The sequence below is a fragment of the Tupaia chinensis genome, unplaced genomic scaffold (assembly GCF_000334495.1).
Source record: "Tupaia chinensis unplaced genomic scaffold, TupChi_1.0 Scaffold000667_1, whole genome shotgun sequence".
NCBI classification, from domain to species: domain Eukaryota; kingdom Metazoa; phylum Chordata; class Mammalia; order Scandentia; family Tupaiidae; genus Tupaia; species Tupaia belangeri.
Window position 1 is genome coordinate 1,568,763 of NW_006160189.1, and position 24,938 is coordinate 1,593,700.

General features: G+C 37.4%; 1 protein-coding gene across 3 annotated transcripts in view; it reads right to left on the reverse strand.

Moving 5' to 3' along the window:
• Positions 1-24,208, reverse strand: part of HNF4G (hepatocyte nuclear factor 4 gamma) — a 94,033-nt gene extending 69,825 nt beyond the window's left edge. Inside the window, exons 1-2 of one of the 3 annotated variants that reach the window (XM_027776336.1) lie at positions 24,151-24,187; positions 5,089-5,208 (exon numbers count right to left, since the gene is read on the reverse strand). The gene's annotated coding sequence lies outside the window, so the exon portion shown is untranslated. Of the gene's footprint in view, positions 1-5,088; positions 5,209-24,150 lie in introns of all 3 variants that reach the window. The other 2 variants (XM_027776335.1, XM_027776337.1) reach the window with 2 other exon arrangements.
• Between the last annotated feature and the right edge of the window lie 730 nt (positions 24,209-24,938).

Genomic DNA, 24,938 nt, shown 5'->3' on the forward strand with positions numbered 1-24,938 from the left:
AGACAAATGCGCCCAATAGCAAAAATCTCAAAAAAAAAAAAAAAAAAACAGGTAGTTCTCATAAGAGCAGGTCATTGAGCAGACTGCAGTTTCTTTCTCTTTGTAACAGCCTGCTACTCTCCCTGCTTCTGCTGACCATGTTGTAGGCTGGCCTGAGATCAGTCCTATGCCTTTGAACTTTTCATCAGTGCAATTGTGAGTCAAATAATCTTCCATTTCTTTAAAATTTACAGTCAGGTATTTCTGTTAACAAAGCAATAAGAGACTAAAACAATATAGAAGAATACATGCTACCATTTGGTATTGACATCTATATCTGCAAACTTTATGGAGTGGGAAATGTAGCAATAAAGAAAATTTTTAAAAAGTACTCCCTGCTTGAGATTAAATTTCCAAATTAAAAAAAAAAAAAACACAAAGAAAAAACAGAATCAGACTTAATAAAATTAATAAGTACACCAAAAATTTTCTAATTCTTATGCACAAGCAGTTAGAATTATATATGCTTATAAAATGTTTAAGCAGGTTAAAAAATACTATGAAATTTATATTAGTTTATTTAAAAATACAACTATCAAAATAAAGTAAAAATATACAATTTTTAAAAACGCAACTAGTAAAATATAGGAAAAATTCTTTCTAAGCTCAGCATTACAAAGAATAGAGAGTTCTGGTTTCATATTTTGCTCTTTAAATTAGCATTTTGTTTTTTTAATGACAATACTCAGTGCTAACATAAATGCAGTAAAATAGATAATCTCTTCTACTTTTGTTGGAAATACTCATTAGGTACAAACATTTTACAAAGCTATTTCATAATAATATACCTTTATAACTTAGGCCTCAATTATATATTTTATAAGAAAGAAAGGAAACCTTTTTTAAAGAAATTTTCAGAGTGGAGAAGCTCCGGTCCTACCATCCTTCACTTCTACCCAGGATAAGTCCACTTAGTTCAGTTCTGTCTCATACATCCTTTCCCTCCAGATATTTATCTTGCTTCTTTCTTTAACAGCTTTAAACACAAATTTGTTTCATTCCAATAATGAGATTTTTTTCTTCATCTCAAATTTCACTAACTCTATATGATAGATATATGTTTTTAATACATATTTTATTATTTCCTGACTCATATTACAGTACATATGAGATATATGTATGTAAGTATGTGTGTGTGCATTTTTTTCTTAAATCAAATTCTAATTTTGTTTCTTCATGCATCTCTTAGACGAGGGTCTGTAAGACTCCCACGTAGTTTTTCTGTCAAATCAATATTATTTTTAAGCCTATTTATTTATGTCTTCCATGAATGAGACACAGAGAGAGAAAAAGAGACAGAGGCAGTTACAGAAAAACAGCACTCTGACAGGGTCCTGACATTGTGATACACCCTCAGCTTCATTCAGCCCTGGATCATGGGCACATGCAAGCCCAGAGTATTCACAGGGGTCTCTGGATATGAAACAAGAACCTTCTTGAGTCAGCCTAGCACTAACATTGACCAAAAACCACACCTCCGTGATCCCCAAGAGGGAATAGGTGGAGACTGCTCAGATAGGGAGATCTTCTATCACATTTTTTTTTTCAAGAGGAATCAGTCTTATTACTTTGAAATCAAAGCTAAAAATATCTTTCTGGCCTTCCTCACAGGGGTTCCTGTATGTTAAGCCACTGTGTAAGGTAAGCTGGGAAGAATGGAAAAGAAAACCCATGGATTCCTGTGACATAAGACAAAGCACTGCAACCTCTGAAAGGCTTTGATTCTTCTAGACGAACAGAGGAAAATAAAACATTTTTAATAAGATTTTCTTGAGGGGAGCCAGCAGGTTGTATAGTAAAGGCTCTGGAATCCCATGTGATCTATTGCAGTTCGAACCTTGGAACCAAGGTTTGAAACCTTGGATGAGTGTATGTATGTGTGTGTGTGTGCTCAAAATCCCGAGAAGTGAATGGAGGAGAAAGGATTGCGGCATGGCCATGGGGGTGATTGCTCGCTTTCTGTCTCTGTCTCTCTGACAAGCATATGCAACCTATGGCAAAAATCTCTCTCAAAACAAACAAACAAGACTGTCTTGAGGATTAAATTAAATTATGTGAAAGCTTTTATATTGAAGCTGTGTGGTAAATTGGTTAGTATTGAGGAGAATGGGCACATATGTAAAATGTGCACAAAAATAGGGGAATTCTACAAAGCTCCAATCTAGTGGTAGAACATTCTTTTTTTTTTTTTTTTTTTTCCTGAAAATACTGTGGGCTTTAACCAGCTTTTGGTTTCCCCTTGAATATTTTATGATGTTGCTACTGAAAGGACAATAAAAGATTTTTCCCTGTCCTGCATGTTTCTAGCTGAATAAACAGCCATACAGGAAACAAGTATTAAACCAGATAGCACCATATCTAATCTCAGGACTTAGTAGGGTGATTCGTATTATCAACACTGAAGGAATCTAGAAGGGGAGGAAAGGAGTAGACGGGAACGACATTGGGTAAGAGTGGTAGCGCTCCAGCTGGGCCTTGAAATGGTGGCATAATATTTAAAAACAAGCATTCCAAGCATGGAATTGAGTATAGAAAATAAGTATAGAAGTCTCATTTTAAAGATGACTGCCTTCAGGGCACAGAGGATGAAGAAAACAAGACTTTAACAATACATAGTGGTTCCAGCCGTGGGCAAGAAAGCCAGCACTGCCCTGGGCAAACCTTGCATGGGAGGAGACTGCAGCAGGCTTGAAATTTCTGGCCAGAAGGACCTCATTGTCTTTATCCACTTGCTTGTTCCCAGCTTTGCTCTTTCTGTGCCCATTTGTTCTCCACAGTGGCCGGTTTAGAAATAGCTGATTTCCTCTGAGACTTCATGATCTAGACCTTTGTCCTCTGACAGATTAGCATTCCCCATTTCACTGAGAACTACAGTGAGCTTAGAAGTGAGCTTCCGTACTTCTTAGTATTCTGTAATTAAAATTTTAAAATGCCTACAAGATGCTACATTTTTAATGTGTAATTACTAGCTGCATATTTTTAAAATTCTCAACATGCATCTATTGGTATTATATAAAAATATAAGCATCACAATATTGAATACTCACATAAATAATTACATAGCTGTGACATGTCATAACAAATGCTGATACCTAACACATGAATATGCTAAGGCTTCAAATAACATTATCCCATTCATTCTTTCAATAACCCTTTGGGCAGATATTATTATTGTTGTTATTTCTCTTTTCATATTTTTAGAGATGTTTCACTACAAGGAACATGCACTCACTAGAGACATAGAGGCAGAAAGTGAGAAATCAACTCTTGGGGAGACAGCCACATCGCAATCCCTTTTCCTCCATTTTGCTCTCAGGAACTTGGGCATACACGTGCACATGCCTGGCATGAATTTCAAGCTACCAGATCTGGGACTTGAAACATGGCTGTTCATGTGGGAGTCCAGGGCCTTAACCACACCACCACCAGCTGGCCCCAGTTGTTTCTTTTTTAAAAAATTTAACTTTATTTATTTATTTTTAATTTGACCAGAGAGGGACAGAATGAGTGAGAGAGAGAGACAGAGAAAGTGAAAAAGCAAGCCTCTACGTCTGGGACTCAAACCACAGTCAGCTACATGGGAGTTCAGTTTCCTTAACCACCATGCCACTTGCTGGCTTCCCCCAGTTGTTTAATTTTATAGTGAAGAAACTGATGTTTATATCTAAGTTACTTGCCTAAAGTCAGGGTTCATAAATGACAGAGATGGGATTGAAAAATCTATGTTCTTCAAACATAAGCAAAAGAATTTTGAAAGATGGGAGAGTGGACGAGCTTCTTGGCCTTTCAAGCTATAAAGATCACTAAAATAACTCAACCTAATTCCCAAATTTGTCCTGGTTGTGACCCTACTAATGTAGGAGGCTAGAGGAAAGGGAGAGGAAAATGCATATAATTAAGCACAGACTTCTTTCTGTTGAATATTTTTTAATAAAAATTTATTTATTTAATTTTGTTAATTTTTAAAATATTTTTGATTTTTTTAGTTTGACCAGAGAGAGACACAAGGAAAGAGAGAGAAAGGAAAAATGAGAAAGCAAGTTGCTAGGTCCGGGACTTGAACCACAGTCAGCCATGTGGGAGTTCAGTGCTCTAACCACCACACCACCTACCTGCCCTGTTGAATGTTTTAATATGTGTATGTGTAGTTTTAGTCAGCTAAAAGTAGGTAGTCGTAATCTATTCAAATTGCTCTGCTTTCTGGACATAAAGAATATATTTTTTAAGAATCTAAATTATAAACATTTAAAAATTCTGGTTCAGAAAAGTCACAAAAAAATGGACTAGTCCCATAGCCTAGTGATTAAGGGGGCCAAATCCCACATGGCCAACCACAATTCAAAGCCTGGGTCCCACAACTTGAAAAACACACTGAGCATGTGTACATATATGCCCCAAATCCCAAAAGCATTAAGAAAGGAGGAGAAAGAAAGTGTAGTCATGCCACTACACTTTATTGGATGGAGAGGGTGTTTTCTCCCTCTCTTTCTCTGTCTCCCTCTAGAGAGTGTATAAGTTCTCTAGCAATTAAAAAGAAAAAGGAAAATTAAATGAAGTAAAACTAACTCAAAATGAAGAAATATTATTTGTGAGTTTTAAGAACATTTCTACATAAGTGCAAGTAAATTAAATATGTGCATCTGCTCTAATGAACAAATTGTACTATGAGAAAGATTCCTCCATCATTAAATAAATGTTCCTCAAATATTTTGAATTTTTTAGTTCAAGACTGTGCTAATTAATCGCTGAGTGCTGGGGTCCAAATTGCCAGCTAGCTAGTGCCTTTTTGTAGGCAACATATCATAAATGAAAGGAAATAACAAATGACTTATGGATAGCAAGGGCAGTGCAAATGGCATCTGCAATATGAGATAGGAAAGGAAGGATTCCATAAGGTTGTGCTCAGTGTCTACTTTGAGACCTTTCACTGTATATGAGACCCTAGAAAGCACAAGCAAAGTCAGACAAGAAGAAAAGAGATCTTTACAAGGTGTCCAAGTAATAAATAATTTACAAAGCAATTTAGCAACCTCAGCAGGCACCACTTACAAGGCTGTGGTAGGGAACGGAGTCTATATTTGTAGAGAAGAGCAGAATCAATACAAGGAGTAAGCTGTCAGTTTTTTCTATAGTGTCAATATCTCAGACTGGCTGTTTTCACTGGTGCTCCTGTGGAAACAATTTCCAAAAGTATACTAGTGAGTGACATACTGCATGGATTAAATGATTTACTTTAATCCTCTAACTGCATGTTGAAAGACCAATAGCCCAAAAGGAATACTGGAGCGCCTGAGGACAAAGCAACCTATAATAACAGTGTGATTCTGGAATGGTTTATACTTAAGAAAACCCGAGTGCCACAGCAAGTTCCATCCAAAACAACAAGTCAAAATGAGAAGTGGCCACGATAGGTTTATAGTATCTGGCTACCAGGAGAATTGTTCACAATATTGAGAAATCTGATTAAATAGATTTATTGGTCTACTTCCCCATTGGTAACTCATCAGACAAAATGGTGACTTCGTTTTGGAACAGCAATAAACAGTCTTAACTCCCTTTCAGTTTGTAGTTATGTGTATGTACCTATGTAAACGTTTTTGAAGAATCTTTGCAAAACTCAAAAATGTTTAGGGACCAGTAGTTAGCGTAATGGCTATGTCGCTGGACTCCCATATAATCAACTGTGGTTCGAGTCTCAGACCTGGTGGCTTAAATTCACACTGGGCACATGTGCGTGTGTGCCCAAGATCCCAAGAGGATAATGGAGGAGAAGGGATTGTGGCATGGCCATCTCCTCTGGGAGGTGATTTCTCGCTTTCTATCTCTCTGTCTCTCTCTGTCTTTCTGATGAGTGCATGTGCCCAATAAGAAAAAAAGCTCTCCAAAAAAAGAAAAAAAAAAGTTTAGCACTATATAATTAGGCATAATATACCACACTAACTTCACTAAATCAGAAGGTTACAGAGTTAAATTTTAAGTATGAAGCAATGGGAAAAATCAGAGACAAGTGAAACAGGAAAACTCTCCATCTGTAGCCATGGAAGAAGGTTAAGGATGATGTTAGCCAGTTAGGTAATGCAGTGGTTACATATTGCTCAAGCAATGTGGGATCCATAAGGAAGGCCATGGATCCAGTCCCCATGTCTACCTGGACATGCCACGCACTTGCAACCATGATCTAGACTGGGGGAAAGGCTTGGAGTGAGGATCATTAGACCCTATTGAGGGTGCTTGTCTCTCTCTCAACAAATGCATAATCTAAAAAAAAAACAGGTTGGTTCTCCCAGTCTATTCCAATGTGACTTCAGTCTTTTAAATGAGAAGAGGTTTGGCTCTAGTCCCTTTCAGCACTGACAAATCTAAGGGGCAAGACAGATGCATGATGGTTAAGGCATCTGGGTCCTACATGGCTGACTACATAGTTAGTCTCGGACCCTGTCGTTTGAAAACCATGCCAGACGTATGCATATGTGTGTCCAAAATCCCAAGAGAATAGAAGAGAAAAGAGACTGTGGTATAGTCATCCACCGTGGGAGGGATCTCACTTTCCCTTCTTTCTCTTTCATTCTCTCTCTCTATTTCTTTCCAGCAGGAGCATGTGCCACATAGCAATTTCAAAAAAAAAAAAAAAAAAGCAATTCTGTATTATTAACATCAAATACTATTCTCTGTTATAGTAGACTGAAAATTTGTGAGTTACTGAAGTGTGTGGGAAAATCTGGTCTTAAACTACGATGCAAATGTAAAAATTAGTTTTCTTTTCTGATTTGGATTTTACTACTTAGAACCCATAAAACAGTTAGAAGGTAGGAGAGACCCAAAAATTTAACTGCTCTTCTGAAAGAGCAGAGAAAAAAATGTTTGGGCTCTACCAAATGTAAGATTTGACCACGGTCTATGGACATTTTCCTGGAAATCTGCCACCACAATGTTGGAGGTCTTTTATTTAGTGCTGTCAGTTCCTTGACTTGCCAAAGGTAATGGTGAACCCAAAAACTTTTCTAAGTGTTTCCTTTTTTTTTAGAATTATTTAATTTTATTTATTCACACATTTATTTTAATTTGACCAGAGAGAGAGGGGAAGGGGAGTGAGAAAGCAAGTCACCAGGTTCGAGACTCAAACCATGGTCGGCCTTGTGGGAGCATCCAGCACCTTAATCACCATGCTACCCACTGGTCCCTCTAAGTGTTTTCCAAATTTTGTTTTTCCAGGTCTCTCAATGTTTTTATAGGAACTTTGTTTCCTGGATTAGATACTTCCTGCTTCAAATACCTAAAGTGTTTTCTGCATTTCTGATGAAACTGTGCATGGGACAGTCTTTTATTTTTTTTAACATACAGACACATCACAGCACATACATTCCATTTAAAGGTTGAAGAGGTAGTAACTGACAGTGACACAAAGTAAAATTCAATGTGTTCAAGGCTAAGCCACATGGGAGGTTCTGTTTGTAGCCAAAGACATCTGAGTACCTGGGACACAAGTGCTCATGATTCAGGACTGGCTAGGCTGGGGGTGGATTGTGGCATCAAGACTGTGGGAAGCACTGCTTCTTGCTTTCTCTCTTAGAAGAAAGAAATAAACTGTTTAAAAATGGATAAAGTTTGAGGAGGTAAAATGAAAAAGGATATCAAAGACATTGCGATGCAGACTAGTAAGAATGATTAATCACATAGGGCACATATGCATGCACACCCACGATCCCAGGAAGTTAACAGAGAAGGGATAGAGATGTGGCCATGGTGTGGGAGTGGGGTGGGGTGGTGGGGGGGGTGATATCTCACTTTCCCTTTCACCACTGTCTGTCTCTCTCTCTCTCTCTCTCTCTCTCTCTCCCGTTTCGCTCTCCACTAGGGCATGTGCCCATTGGCAAAAAAAAAAAAAAAAAAAAGAAAAGAAAAAAGAGAAGAAAGAAAGAAAAAGGCTGATCCATACTGTCCCCATTTAAATCTATTTTTTTCATCTGAAAAATGGAGAATTTACTATATTATTCCTCATGTTCCCTCATACTTTAACATCCTAAGATCATAAGATTCTGTTTCTTTTCCATAATGTTCAAATGTCTAGTTTGGTTGAACTGCATGAAATAGTGAGTTTTGAAAATTATTATTTATCATCATTATTACTATTTGAATTTGTTATAGGGTATGTGTGCTCACCAGAGAGAGACAGACAGACAGAGATCAAACAAGCCACCAAGTCCAGGACTCAAACCATGGTCAGCTCAGCCCCTTAACCCCCACACCACCTGCTGGCCCAACAGCAACAATTTCTATACTCCCTATCCAGTGATCATTAGTGCTAGGATCTGAGGACATAAAGAAAAATGTATGACATGATTCCCAGCTTCAAGGAGTCCATATACTGGTGGAGAGAAACATTAATATTAAGTTCATTAATGTAAGTGAGAGAAAAAATATTCTTACTCTAGTTACTCTTAAAATCTAGAGGAAAAGTCATAATTCAGGACTGGAGTGATCATAATATTGAGTTTAAGGTGGGCTGTACGGAATGGCAAATTTTGATTGGTCAACAAAAACAGACAACTTTGGGTAGAAAGAAAACAAATAATGAGTGAGTGAAAAGATGTATGGGATCTGTGATTGGACAGAAAGTGTGAGACTATTTTATGGATGAAGAATCTAAAATTATATATGAAAAATAATAAACACTGCAATCCTACCGCTATTTTCTTTTTCAGATATTTTCAGATATTTTCTTCAGAACTAAAGTTTATAAATGCATTATTATCAATAAATGATTAATATAAAGGTTGTGATATTTCCCCACATTTAGCCCACAAACTTGACTACTTAATAGAGTTAAACAAGATATAATTGTCATCTTAGCTACATTTAGTACTACCACTTTTATTAGTAGCTAAGAGCATAAACATTCAAAGACAGGATTAAATTTGAGCTGTCCACTTGCTATGGAACTACGGATAATTTTTCTTTTCCTAAAGTTTAGTTTCTTTATTGATGAAATAAGATAAAGATTGTCTTCATAAGTTTTTTATGACAGCTCAATGAGATGACATGAAAATTGTCAGTGATTTGTATCCATTCATCTCTTCAGTTCTTCAATAAATGTTTCCTGAGCTGGTCTATGTCCCAGTCACTGTGATAGGCTATAAGCAAACAAGGACACAGTTTACAGCTCCAAAGAAGCAGTAACGGAGGAGGACAGATATTAAAAAGATATCACAAGGTTATTCATTATTGTCATAATAAATATATCTGCATATCCTGCTCTTTTTAGTTATTATTAACTCCTGCTCTATTTACTTATCCCCAGGGGGGATGGCCACACTGCAATCCCTTCTCCTCCATTCTCCTCTTGGGATCTTGGGCACACACGCACTTGTGCCCAGCATGAGTTTAAGCCACCGGGTCCGGAACTCGAACTGTAGTCAACTACATGGGAGTTCAGTGACATAGCCATTACGCTAACTGCTGGTCCCTTGGCTTTCTTAATTTGAATCTTCCTTAACTTTGTTATTGAATCTATAAGATTTGATAATTATGTGATAGTCCAATATGGAATTACATGTGATAGTATGCATGCATACAGAAAATTATACTAAAAGATTAATTATTCTTATCAGTGCTGTTTATTGTTGATCAAGACATATTAACACAGGAATAATAATTCTGAGCAATTATAACTAATTATACTTATTCAGATACAAAGTTGTTTAATGTTGGGTGTTATAATAAATGTTTAAGAGACTATTTGGTATATACTTAGTTTTCAAAATATTACCTACTTTCTATTTAAATACATATTTTTCTTTACTCTTAAAGACAGTAGTCCTATTATTACAAAAGTCCAACTTTACATAATTGATTTTTTTTTTTTTATGATTTTTGTTTTTACCATAGAAAACATGCATTCACTGGAAAGAGAGAGGCAGAAAGGGCGAAATCACCCTTCCAGGGGGAGATGGCCACACTGCAATCTCTTCTCCACCATTTTCTTGTTGGGATTTTGGGCAAGCATACACATGTGCCTGGCCAATTTTCAAGCTGTGACGTCTGGGACTCGAACCACAGTTGGCCACATAGGAGTCCAGTGCCTTAACCATCATGCCACATGCTGGCCCCAATAAACAATTTTTTTAAACATTGCACAAATGGTTTACTTTTTAGAAAGATGATAGACTGTGAGGCTGTTTGCTGAGCTGCAGAGGGCAGTGTAACAAAGGCTGTGGAAGTGGTTGATGCAAACCATACTGGCACCTATAGAACCTCTCAGAGTAGAATAATGGGTTCTTTTCTTAACAAGCAAACAACTCCAAGAGCTTTATGTTAATATCTCAGTTACAGAGAAAAGATGCTGGAGCAGGGCAAACTCTGGGCCATCAACACCACTTAAAGAATTACATTTGTATGTAGAAGAAAAAGTGAGCATCCTTTGACTGATTTATTAAGACAAAATTAGAGAAAAATTTATTTGACTGATTTGAAGGAAGTTAATTAATATTTTAATAAATCTAAACTTTTTTTGCAAACAACATCCATTTTACATTTCTTTTAGCAAAAAGTAACTTGACAAACTATTGGCCTTTTCTTCATAATAGGAAAACTATTATTTTATCATATACAAATTAGTTTAAATATTATTTTACTATGCCTATCCAAGGTTGGTTACACATCATCGAGTTTAGAAGTGTTCAGTAGTTCCTCCTGAATGACAGTCACTACTGATTACTATGTTATTTAGTGACATAGAAGGAATTAGATGACAGTATTCATGGGAGAAATTAGATTAAAATTTGAACCAGGGAATCAAGGAGAAAAATAGAGAGATAAGACACTTAAGGGGCACAGAAATGGAGGACTGTTTTTGATAACGTGTATGATAATATCTTTTTTAAAAAATAATTATTTGTATTTAATTTAATTAATTTATTTATTTGAAGTTGACCAGAGAGGGACAGAGTGAGAAAGGGAGAAAAAGGGCAAGTGAGAAAGCAAGCTACCAGGTCTGAGACTCCAACCGTGCTCAGCCATGTGGGAGTCCAGCACCCTTAACCACACGCCACCTGCCGACTCCAATGTAAGATAATTTCTTTTACTGAACTGGTCTGTAGTGTAATTATGTTGGGAAGATTTATTTCACAAGCTGTGGTGATGTACAGTAAATGAACGTGTAAAATTTTTTAAAAATTCAAAAGAATTTTAAGCAGAATACGAAAAGGTAACTACAAACTAGAAATTACTTTCAAATAGCAAACTATTTGGGTCATCAGAAACTATTTGGGTCATCAGAAAAGTCATGGCATATTTTTGTTTTTCTATACAAAATGCATTATGATAATCTAATATATTATAAACACTATCACTGTTGCATATACACTCAAGATTTGAAAATTTCAGATTTCAATTGTACAGCTTAAAATTTAAACATTTTTCCTCTTTTATTTTTAAAGAGAGATTTGCTATAGGCTATGTGTGCTTGCTGGAGAGACAGAGAAAGACAAAGAGACAGAAAGCAAGAAATCCCCCCTCCCTCCACCAGGGAGAACAGCCACACCGCAATCCCTTCTCCTCTATTTTCCTTTCAGGATTTTGGGTACACACACATGCACCCGGTGTGAGTTTAAGTTACTGAGATCAGGACTCAAACTGCGGTTAACTACCTGAGAGTGATGTAACCATTATGCCATCTGCTGGTCCCTAAAATTTAAACACTCTTAAATTGGAAAAAAATAAAAAAGCAACGGGAAGAATGATCACCAGAAGGGCAGTATTTAAATACAAAACCTTGACAGTATTCTAGTAAACCCAGACTCTAACAAAAACTATCAAAATCAGCACAGGGAGGTCTCATTTAAATCCTCTAAAATTTTCAAATGAGACATTTAATTTCTTCTACATGATTAGCTAATCCATCTTCTGTTTACATAATTGCAGTAGAACTGTGATAGGTTCTGAAAGGTTTATTTTTCCCCCATAGGGTACATGCGCTCACTAGGGAGAGAGGGAGAGAGAGAAAAGAGAGAGAGAGAAAGTGAGAAATAGTCCCCCGGGGGGATGACCATGACACAATCCTTTCCCGTCCATCCTCCTCCTGGGATCTTTGGCATGCATGCACACACACCCAGTGTGATTTTCAAGCCACCGGGACTGGGACTTGAACTGGGATCAACCATGTGGCAGTCCAGTGATTAACTGCTATGCCATCTGGTGGCCTCCTGGAAGGCTTTTATGTATTTATTTTTCTCTAACTTGCTAAAGTTCATATATGCTCACCCAAAAGAGACAAGAGACAGAGGAGGAAAGTAAGACAGCATCCTCACGGGGGATGGTCACACCACAATCCTTCTCTATTTCTCCTTTCAGGATTTTGGGCATTCAAGCACATGTGTGCAGAGTGTTTCTCTGCTTGGAAAACTTTTATATTATACTTCAAAACATCAAGTAGGGAACACTGAGTTAAAAAGAATATATTTCATCTTTAAAGAGATCTACTTGAAATGTAATCATCTTGAGGGCATTGTTGCATTGTTATTCATAGTAAGGACTACACTAGATTTTAAATAATTATTATTTTCAAGATTAACTAAAAAGGCAATCTGGGGGTCGATCAGATGATATAGTGGTTAAGGCACTGAACTCTCACATGACTGACTACAGTTCAAGCCCTGGACCTGGTAACTTGCTTTCTCACTTTCTCTCTCTCTCTCTGATGAGTCAAAATGCCCTGTAGCAAATTAAAAATAATGATAATAATGATAATAAAATTAAGTAAATAATTCTTTAAAAATAAGTAAGCAGATTTTTTTTAAAAAGGCCATCTGGACATTTTCAATGACAATCATTAAATTTTGCTAAACAAAGATCCAAGTATGAATAGATGATGTTCATGTTGAGAATGAAGACACATGTATATGTAGTCCAAATGTGTGTGCGAGTGGCCATTATACATGTTTTTGTTTTGATATTTTATGGTTTTTTATTTTAAAAAATTTTTTAATTGCTAGAGGGCACAAATGCTTACCAGAAAGAGAAACAAAGACAGAAAGAAAGGAGAGGGAGAAAGCATCCTCTAATGAGGCAGGGTCATGCTGCAATTTTCCATTTCTCCATCTTGGACTTTTGATCATGCATGCACACACACCTGGCATGTTTTTTGAGCCACCCGGATGAGGATTCAAAAAATGGTCAGTCATGTGGGATCCAGCTTCTTCTTTTATGTATTTATTTTTTTCTTTAGAGAGAGGTTTTTGCTATAGGGTGCGTGTGCTTCCAGAGAGACAGAGAGAGACAGAGAGATAGAAAGCGAGAAATCACTGTGGGAGTCCAGTGATGTAATTGTTACACTATTTGCTGGTCTCAAGGGATACAGCTTTTTTAACCACTAGCTTACAGGGCTGGCACTGTTTTGTATTGTTAAAAGAAAAACTTCAGACAATTTAATTTAGTGGAATTTGAGCAAAATGATGCGAATTGGGCAGACTCCCAGAATGGCTTCCAAGAAACTTCAGGTAGTCTCATGGTCAAGCAATATTTAAGTTCCAGAATGGGAAAGTAACTACAAAATATGGAAGTTAGGGACTGAAGTAGAGAAAGAGCTGGATTGGTTATATCTTGATGTCTCCCTGTGTTAATACAATTAAAGGTGGTCTATCTGCAGTTGACTGAAGCATAGCGGCTATGATTGGCTATCACTTAGCAACTTACTAAGAAAGCAGACTGCCATGTGAGGTTGTGATTTGCTTATAGAAACTGAAACAGAAATTTGGAGACTTTCTCAGGTCAATATACTTTAACAGTATTTTTAAATGCATTTCCAAATGTTAAAAACAATTAAAAATTTAGGGCTTATCTCCATGGTCTGGTGTTTAAGGTAACTGGATCCCAAATGGCCAACCACATGGTTTGAATCCCAGCCCTGGGGTCTTGAAAAACACACAGGTGGGTGTGTAGGTGTGTACAAAATACTACCAAGAATGTGAAGAACTGGAGAAGGGATTGTGATGTGGCCATGTCCCATTGGGGGAGGGAGGTCCTCTCTTTCTCTCTCTATCTCTTTCTCTGGCCAGTACATGAGCCTTTTGGCATTAAACTAATTTTATCGAAATAGAATCTGGCACTGTTGATCTTAAATTTCCATGCAGACGGTCTCCAGGAACTCCATTAAGACTGTTATACCCCTTCTTGGTGAAATATGTGTACTCCAGAGAGCACCCTAGCATCTCATCACTATGTTATGTTCTACTTATCTCTCTAGTCTTACATAATATCCCCAGTGCCAGTAGGAAGCAGAGATGGCAGCTCCTCAAATACATCATTATGTGATAGACCCAAGAATAGGTAAGTGGCTCAAAAACAATACTAACATACTGTTATTGAAATTCCAGAGAAGAGTTTGTTCCTGGTCATCAAATCTATTCAGAGATGGCCATAGAGCTGGACCTTGAAAAACAAGAGGCATTTCAGGTCAGTGAAAACAAGCAGATGGGTATTCTATGAAAGCCTAGAGTTTAGGGCACCAACAGAAGTAGAAAAACACAAAATCTGTATGGTAATGCCAGTGTCTGGCTCAAGCATAGGAAGCAGGATAGAAGAAATTAACAATAAAATGTTGAAGGTAAAGGTATTTCAGGTGTAATCTGGCATGGAGGCTTTTCAAATCTTTGCTTCAAAGAAGTACCTTCTCAACAAATATCAATCATGCAACCAAGGTGATATAAAAGTCAGAATTGTGTGGAACACTCAAGCATTCCCAATCTGTACAACTGCACTAAACATTTATGGAAAACCAGTGATGGGGCCAGCAGGTCGCATGGTGGTTAGTGGCACTGGACTCCCACATGACTACTACAGTTTGAGTCCTGAACCTAGTGATTTGCTTTCTCACTTTCCTCTTTCTCATTCTCTCACTCTGCCCCTCTCTGGTCAAATTAAATAATTAAATAAATAAAGCTAAATAAAATCATTTAAAAAGAAAACTAATGATCTAACTCCATTCTATGATGAGAATGGGACCCAGAGAAAGACAATGATTTGCTTAAGGTCATCATAAGGATTGCAAACTAAGAGTTCTTTGTGTATTTTTCAGTAACATGTATAAACGATATGGATTGTCCCAGCTATACTCTGGCAAAGTTCAGGAGAAATAAGGGGAAATATTATTAAGATTTCACACTTTGATATAAAGAAATTAAAAATGTTAGGCTTCTGGGTTTTGTGTGTGTGTGTGTGTGTGTGTACGTGTGTGTGTGTGTGTGCGCGCCATAGGATATGTGTGCTTGCTGAAGACGGAGAGAGAGAGTTAAAGTGAGAAATCACTCCCGAGGGAGATGGCCATGCCACAGCCCCTTCTCCTCCATTTTCCTCTCAGGATTTTGAGCACTCGCACACACATGTCCAGTGTGATTTTCAGGCTCCCATCCAGGACTCAAACTGCGCAGTGGGCCATGTGGGATCCAGACTCCTTAACTACCATGCTACTGACTGGCCCAACGTAGGGCTGTTTCTTAACCTCTCCCAGAATTTTGTTTTGTTTTAGCTGTTATCTGTATCATATATTCTTGGTTCCAGTAATAAAAAATATTTTTATGTAAAACTACAATTCAGAAGACGTGGAGTCACTTCTCAAAGTGCAGGCCTGCTTCTGGACTTAGCCACGGCAGTCAGCTTTGCTCTCTCAGACACTCTCCACGTACAGGGCACAGGACCCCAGCAAGGCTGCCCAAGTGTTCACACCGAATGTTATGTTTTGCTCAAAGACGTGAAAATGAATTTTCAAAATTTGGGTTAATTTTTTTGCATATATTAAGTACTTTTCAGTTAGCCCTGCTAAAGTTTTGTATTGTTTAATTAATTTATTCATTTTTTAAAGAATTATTTATTTATTTGTTCACTTATTTTAATTTGACCAGAGAAAGACACATACACACAGAGAGAACGAGGGAAAGTGAGAAAGTAAGCTCCCAGTTCCAGGACTCGAACCATAGTTGACCATGTGGGAGTGTCCAGTGCCTTAACCACCATGCCACCTGCTGGTCCCCATTCATTCACTTTTGACAGTCTTACTGTGTCCCAACCCTCCTGCTTTAGCCTCTAAAGTAGCTGGGACTAAAGAGCAGCCAGCTCTCTAGACAGGACCTCACAGCTATCTCACTGTGAGATGCTACAGATTACAGGTACACCACCAGTATGCCCAGATTCTAGGCTGAGCTGGAAATGGAACCCAGCCCCACATGGCCTCATTCAGTGGGGCAGCAGGGTCTTAAATAAACTCTGTGTTTATTATTTAGATTAACAAACAAAAATGTACCTAATACATCACATAAAAAAGCAAAAGATTACCTATTAGCCAATTAACTATGCGTTCAGTAAGATTTATATTGTTTTTAAATTACCTAGGGTTTTTCCGGAAATGAAACACTTATCTCAAAAACAAGAAAAAATAATCTAATAATTAGAGGGTTTTTTCCTCTGCTATATAAATTAGGAATCCTTATAATATGCTCTTCCTTTTTTCAGGTAGCATGACTATACTAATTACTATACTAATTATCCTAGTCAATAAGATTTTTTTAAGGTAATATAACATATCCAAATCAATTAAAAGTATTCTGAAAGACTATTTTTCTCAAACTGATTCAGATAAATATGAAAACATTGATGCAATGGATAACCTTCTAGAAATATATTATTTACCAAAACCACAAGAAATATAGAAATTTAGAAAATATTTTTCTATTTGTTTTTCAGTTTATTGTAAAACGCTCCTCCATATCCAGGGTAGTTAGACAAATATAGAATGAGTATTCTATTCTCGTTACCTGCTTTCTGATAAACAAAATGTCCATTCAGTGAACTCTAGTCATACAGAGCATAGCTATTTCTTTATACAAGACTCGTATACACATATTCAACAAGTGATAGAATTTTGTTAAGGATGTGGCCCTGATGTTACTTTCTAAACTGGCTTTGTCTTTGGCTATTGATTGTGTCCTGACAGACACAAACACAAGCTCATGTTCAAATCATGGGACAGAATCCTGTTAACAATGGGAGTCTGCTACTAATTTAGAGAATAGCTTTAGCTCTGATTGTTCCGTGTGTGGTGAAAGAGTACATAGTTGTGAAGACAATCTCCCCAGGTCAAACCTCATTCTTCTAAACAATATCCACCAGGAGATGACTTATCCACCTGCATTTGAAAATCACAAGATCAGCGAATATGCAAGAAATATTTTATTTATTTACACCACACACAGCCACAGTGCATTAATTCACTGGTTGTTCAAAGAGAATTATGTCTAGTACTTTAAATAAAGCAATCATTCGCCTTCATACATGAGCAAAGCTAACCGATAAAATCTAAGAGGATGATTCGTTTCTGAATGAGTGTAGCTTACTCAGGGTACCATTCAGCGTATTCCATTTAAAAGAAGGAGGCTGCACTTCTTAGATACCGGGGCCAATTCTGTGTCAGTTTCTTTGCCAGGCCTTTGGTAGCTATCCTTTCTCATTTGATCCAGGTCTTATAACATATATGGTTTTATCTCCAGTTCTACAGATGAGAAAACTGAGACTCAAAAAGGTACGGTCACATGAGCAAGGACACATATTACTGATCGCACTAACATCCTGACCTACGTTTTCCTGGTCTCAAAATGCGTTCTCATTTACGTAACAATTTGAGATTCAGAGTCTAACAAGCTGCTTCCTCTAATTTTTAGGGGGACTTATACCTTCTGTGTTCCTAAGCTCAACATCTATCTCTAGCTTTGCTATAAAGTTCACTATTTTCACTGAAAGAAAAAAATATTTATTAGAAAATTTACTGTAGTGAGGCCAGTAGGTGGTATGGTGGTTAAGGCACTGGGGTACTGGACTCTACACAGCCAACAGCAGTTCAAGCCCTAGACCTGACAGCTTGCTTTTTCTCTCTCTCTGGTGAGAGCACGTGTAATATAGCAAATTAAAAAAAAAAAAATTTAAAAATTTAAAAATTAAAAAAAAAAGTAATAATAACAAATAAAATAAATTTCTTTTTGAGAGAGAGATTTTGGCTGTAGAGCATGTGTGCTAACCTAACCAGACAGACAGACAGATTCAGAGAGACAGAAAGCGAGAAATCACCCCCAGGGAGGATGGCTATGCAACAGTCCTTTCTCTTCTAGTCTCCTTGGGATCTTGGACACGCACACACACAGGCCTGGCGTGAGCATGAAATCGCTTGGTCCAGGACTTGAACCGTGGTCGACTATGTGGGAGTCCAGCGACATAACCATTATGCCATCAGCTGTTCCCATAAAATAAATAATTCTTTAAAATATATTAAAAAGAAAGAAAATCCACTGTAGAAGGACCAGATTTTATAATTCTTCTCTTTATTCATTTGCATTAACCACCATGCTACTGGCTGGCTCTAGCTTATAACAGATTTCAGGACTTTAACATGCCTGTGGAAATATTATAATGTCCTCATATCCATGAGTTTCCTTAAAAGGTTTTTTATCCTTTTGGCCCCAGAATCAATTGAATTTTAATATGTATTTAGTTAAGCTCATGAATTATGAGAGCTTGCTATAATTTTTTAAATAATAGTACAAAGAAATGCATGACCTAGCACAGTAATGAGCCCTGAATTTTTTATTTCGTTTAACTTGGGATGTAGATCTTATTTTAACTATTTACATACTCAGAAAATAGGAAAATCCATTCCCCTCCTGTTTCCTGCATGTATTTTCAAATCTGGTCACTTCTAGGGCTGACCCCATGGCGTAATGGTTATGTGCTGCCCACTGGGAGCTGGATCCTGCATGGCCAATTGCAGTGTGAATCCCAGCCCTACATGTGCATATTTGTGTGCCCAAACCCTGATGGGAAGGAGAGACAGAGCAAAGGGATAGCTGTGTGACCAGGCCCGACTTGGGGCTAATTTCTCTCCTTCTCTCCCTTCATTCTTCTCTGTCTCTGGTAAGTGTACACACTCTCTAATAAAAATAAACACATTTCGTCACTTAGAAAGTAATTGTTCTTTAACTCTGTACTTAGAAAGACTTGGAAGATTTGATATTAAACAGAGGATGTTCAATAGACAATATTCTTTTGCTCCATCGTGTATTTTAATAAGTATTTTACACTAAAATCCATAGTTCAGAAAAAATAACTTAAGAATCATTTCAGAATTTACCGATAGGCTCTGACCTCAGGGAACACATGTATATAGCCCATCAAACAGTTTCCTGCTTAATTTCAAGATGAACTAAATACGGAGGTATTTGAGGTTATGGGACCAGCCTGTGGCATGGTGGTTGTGGAGGCTGGATCCCACATGGTCAACTGTGCAGTTTGAGTTCCAAATCTCTTCACTTAGGAGATATCCCGGGTGCATGTGCATGCGTAGCTAAAGTCCCAACAGAAAGGAGAAATGGAGGAGAGGGGATTGCAGCGCAGCCATTCCCCATGAGGGATATTTTCTCATCCCCCCCCCCATATCTCCCTCTATCTCTCCTCTCTCTCTCTCTCGCAAAAATGTGTTTTCTTTTTCTTTCTTTCTTTTTTTTTTTTTTTGAGAGGTTTTTGCTATAGGGCACATGCAGACAGACAGAGAGAGCCATAGAGACAGAAAACGAGAAATCACCCCCCAGGGGGGATGGTCACGCGGTAATCCCTTCTCCATTCTCCTCTCGGGATCTTGGGCATGCACGCACACACGCCCAGCGTGAGTTCTAAGCCTCCAGGTCTGGGACCCGAACCGCGGTAGACTATGTGGGAATCCAGCGACATAGCCATTACGCTAACTGCTGGTTCCTCTTGCAAAAATGTTTTTTAAAAAAGACTGTTGAAGCAAAACTGGCAAATGCTTCCATTTCACCCCTACAAACTCTATTAGAGGTGTGAACAAGTGAAATTGACAAGACTTTGACAAAAGGTGTGTGAGGGAGCTAATTAGTTCTAAAGCTAAATACTCAGTCGTTTGCTTTACTTTGAAAATAGAGCAATAAACCAGATTACCTACTACTACATCAGACAAAGCTTTCATGCTTAGTTTTCATGAATATTAAAAACATTAATGCCTGGGGTGAAGGAGCATTTACTCCTCATTCCTGATGTTTCCTTCTTTGGAACTGCAGCTCTCCTTATCTCACTCCACTCTTTTATTCATCTGGCCCTCAAGAGATGAAGGGATTTATCTGATTGGCAAATTTGGGAAGATTATACTGGGGTACATAATCTGCCCTGCTCCTTTCTTTGCAAGAGAAAGAAGCAAGCTGCCTGAAAGTTCCCACAGAAAGCAATTCCTACTATCTGAACTCTCCGTAAATTATAACACGAACAGTTTATTAAGTTCAACCTAAAAAGCATTTTAAAAAATAAGCCTGATATTAAATAGTTTACAGTAAGACATCGACTTAAATTCAGAAGTTGAACAATTTGCATTCGAAATTAAAAGTAAATTAGAAAGTCTCCTATGAATTGGCAGTTAGATCTAATTGATATACGTATTTTTATTTCCACTAATACAAATTGTACTTTTACTGTGTATTGTAAATGAAAAATAAAGATGGGGAACTGGTCATTTTCTTTTTTGGCACTTTAAAATAAAAATAATAAGTGAATAAAGAAAGAACTTCATTGAAGCGTAGGTTTTTCTGTGCTCATCAATATAACTGATCCATGAGCCATTAGTGGGTCATAAAATAAAAAAGCTCAATAAAATAATCATAACCTCACATGTTTATTTAGTTTTGAGACTTAACTGATGGACCTTTGTACCTAACCATGCCTGGAGATAGCGTTTCATTACACACAAATATACACAAATACACATACATGCGGGCTTGGGCAGTTTCTCTTAGTTATGTAGACTTACATACACATGTTCATGGGACAGTATCAATAATGCTATTATAGATTTCCTTCAATAAACTACAAAGAGGTGTTATTTGGTTTCTTTTTAAAAATAAGTAATTTAAGGGGTTAGCAGGTGGCATGGTGACTGAACCACTAGATTCCTGCATGACAGACAACCATTTGAGTCCTGGCAACTTGCTTTCTCACTTTCGTGCACGTTCTCTCCCTCGCTCTCTCTCTCTCTCTCTCTCTCGGTGGTGAGTGCCTGCATCAAATTAAAAATCAATAATAATGATAAATAAAAATAAATAAATAAGTTTTTAAAAAGTAACTTAAACCATAGTTTCTTTTTTATTATTTTTTAACTTACACTTAATCACGGTACTTTATACAACATGGTTGTTTCCAGCATAAGTGCAATGTGTATTAATCAAATCAAACCTTGGCTTCTTAAAAAATAGTGATTATTTCTCACTTTTAACCTGCAAATTTCTTCTTTGAATTAAACTAAACTACAAAGAAATGCTCACCTTACATGGACACGTTTCAACCATTTGTAAACAGATTTCTAACCTTCTAAGCTTGTTCCACAATTATCTAATGCATTTCAGCTTTTAAAGACATGAAATTTAAAACCTTCATATAATACTCAAACTTCTTTTTTTGGAGAGGTTTTTGCTTTAAAGTGCATGCACTCACCAGCAAGATAGAGAGAGACAGAGACAGAAACAGAAAGCAAGAAATCACCCCCCTCAGGAGGGATGGCCACGCCACAATCCCTTCTCCATTTTCCTCTTGGAATCTTGGGCAAGCACGCACATGTGCCCAGCGTGAGTTTAAGTCACTGGTTCCAGGACTCGAACCATGGTCGACTACATGGGAGTCCAGCAATATAGCCATTTCACTAACTGCTGGTCCAATACTTGAACTTCTTTTTAACTTCCTATCTGACACATAATATGGAGAATGGTCAAACTCTTAACAGTTTTGCAAGTGACAGTAATTTATTAAACAAATTTGAAAAGATAAAGAATATGCTTTTAATATAAATGTTTTTACACGCTCAAAAAGTGTCTCGTTACTAGGAAACCAGCATTTAGCGTAATGGCTATGTCACTGGACTCCCATGTAGTCGACCGCGGTTCACGTCCCAGACCCGGTGGCTTAAAACTCACACCGGGCGCGTGTGCATGCGTGCCCAAGATCCTGAGAGGAGAATGTTGGAGAAGGGATTGTGGCGTAACCATCCCCCCTGGGGGGTGATTTCTCGCTTTCTGTCTCTGCATCTCTCTCTGTCTATCTGGCAAGTGCACACGCCCTATAGCGAGAACCTCTCCAAAAAAAAAAAAAAAAAGTGTCTCCTTACTAAAACAAAAGTAGTAGGCAATACCATATTGTTAATTAAGACTGTTGTCTTAGTCAATCTTAAACTTACAAAAATAAATAGTTATTAACTCTTTTTCTTTTTTTCTTGCCAGAAGGAATGTGCGCTTGGCAGAGAAAGAGAGGGAGAAGAGAGAGAGAATTCTCCAGCAGGGCATGATAACATTGCAATGCCTTCTCTGCCATTTCTCCATCTTGACAGGATATTGGGCATGTATGCACATGCACCTGTTGTGTTTCTCAAGCTCCTGGGCTGAGATTTGAACCACTGTTGGACATGTGGGATTTTCTTGAAGAGAATTAGGGTGACCCAACTATCTTTCTTTAAGGTTTTGTTTTGTATACTCAACATCTATTCCTTGTGATCTTAAAGCTAGTGGGGGTGGGGGGTGGGGAAGCAGGTGGTGTGGTGGTTAAGGCACTGAACTACCACATGGCTGACCATGGATTGAGTCCTGGACCTAGTAGCTTGCTTTCTCATTTTCCCTCTCTCTTTCGCTCTCTGGTTAGCACACATACCCTAGAGCAAATTAAAATAATAATAACAATAGTAAAGATAAATAAAATTAAATAATTTTTCTTTTAAAAAGCTAGTAGGAGGGGAGTTTCTTCATTCTAAAGGGATCTTTTTAACTAGGATTTTGTTACTTTCTTAATTTTATTTCTAGTCTTTGTCTAGAGTCTTCTTTTTACTTTCCCTGGTTGACTGTAGAAATTTTACCCTTCTTCCAAACCTAACCTATCTCTATTATCCTTTTTATTTTCCCTTATTGTTTTTTCTCAAACAACAGTTCTAAGACATTGTTTACAATGTGGTCTCCATTTTATCATTACCCTTTCATTTTTTTCAACTTCATTCTGTTCCAATCATGACCAAGAAACTGGTTAACTGGTTTTCTCTGCCAATTGTCACCAACTAAAGACACAACTTTCATTCTGTGTGCTGCCTCTTTTACATGATTCTCTGGTCTCTCTGGTTTCCATCCTGTTTATCCACATCTGACCTTCTAACATGTACTTTTGTTAAATGACCTAGGAGAAGGGCAGAGATGATGGGAGGGCAATGATTCCCAGTGAATATTAAATAGCTAATGAGCCAAAATATTTTTCTTCTGCATAGACAATCTGATTTCACTAGTCCCTATGTCTCTGATTTAGCCAAACTGTTAAACTCATTATTTTCCCACAAAATATTCCCACACCTGCCTCAAAATTTAGTATTCCCCATGTCTATAACAGTATTTTTTATTTGTTTTTAACCATGGCCCACAGTGAAACATGCATTTCAAATCATGACTATACACATTGCATATGAACCATAATGTATTTTATTTACAGCGTCATATATAAACCTAAACAATTTTTATAGCATAATGACACTGTTCCTTTTCATTTGTAAACTGTGACCCCGTCAACTTATTTTATTGCCCAGTAATGACGAGTAACTCAGTTTAAACACTCTGGCCTAGATTCTCTAAACCCTTGCTTTTTTTCTAAGACAAGTTCAATTATATATCTCATTTAGCCTGCATTCATTCATTTAATTCAAAACACATGTACTAGCATCCTAAGGGAACTAGGCAGTTCTGTTCACCCTGAGAATAAAATGACCGTGAGCAGAACAAACAAGTTGACAGTGTCCCATCTCCCTACAATGACCATCTATGCTCCTCTCTTTTGAATTATTTACCCATCTCACCCGTTCAATGCCATCTCATGCTACTTTACATGTTTTCATCTTTTATATATAAGTTCCCTCTGCACCAACAGACAATAATATCCTTCATAGGAGGAAGCTCTGTTATACCTATTTGCATGCAGAATATTTTTGCTTAATGTGGGAGACAATCAGGGTGAAGGCAAAAAACTTCTGAGTGCTAGTCATAGCACACCACTTACCACCTTTGCAAGCTCAGGCAAGTCACTCAACTTCTCTCAGATCCACTTCCTTCATCTGTAAAATGAGAAGATTAGATGACATGAGTGACTGTCCAATTTCACTGCACAACATTTTCGGATTTCCATAGAGAATGACAGGAAGGGTCTTCTCTTAAAGGAGAGGGACAAAACTTGGATTTCTCTCTCCTGTCTCTACTAAAGCTTACAATTTTGCCTGCTAAAAAAAAGATCTTTGTGAAACATATGTTAAATCAGTAAATCCTAAGATTCTGTAACTGTGTTCTCCACGTTCTCTGCCACACAAGGTCAAGATAGGAAAAGGGAGAATAAAATAGGAAAAAAAGAAATAGGAAAGAAGTGAGATAAGAAGGAGAATGACAGGGAAGCAAAAAAGGAAAAAACTTTTAAGACTATTCTACTGTGTGTTTGAGACTATGCTAGGATCAGTAGACTTGTTATATGGCAATGGCTTTGCGAGATAGATATTATTATTTATTAATAATACTGAATTCATACTCTGTCCTCTTTCATCATACCAAACTGCCCTCTTTAAAAAAAGACAGACCAATAAGGAAACAATAGGAAAGAGGCTAAGCAGAGATGTGAACATGTAGAAGCACGGTTAAGAATTCCACTGCCTACTTCAGAGCACTATTGAATCAAACGAGATAATCTAGTGGAAAGCACCTTGAAAAATCTGAAGCGCTATATCAACATAAGCACTATTATTAGCTATTCAAATTGTGTACACTGGAGAGGATATTTTACATATTTGTAAAATTCCATGT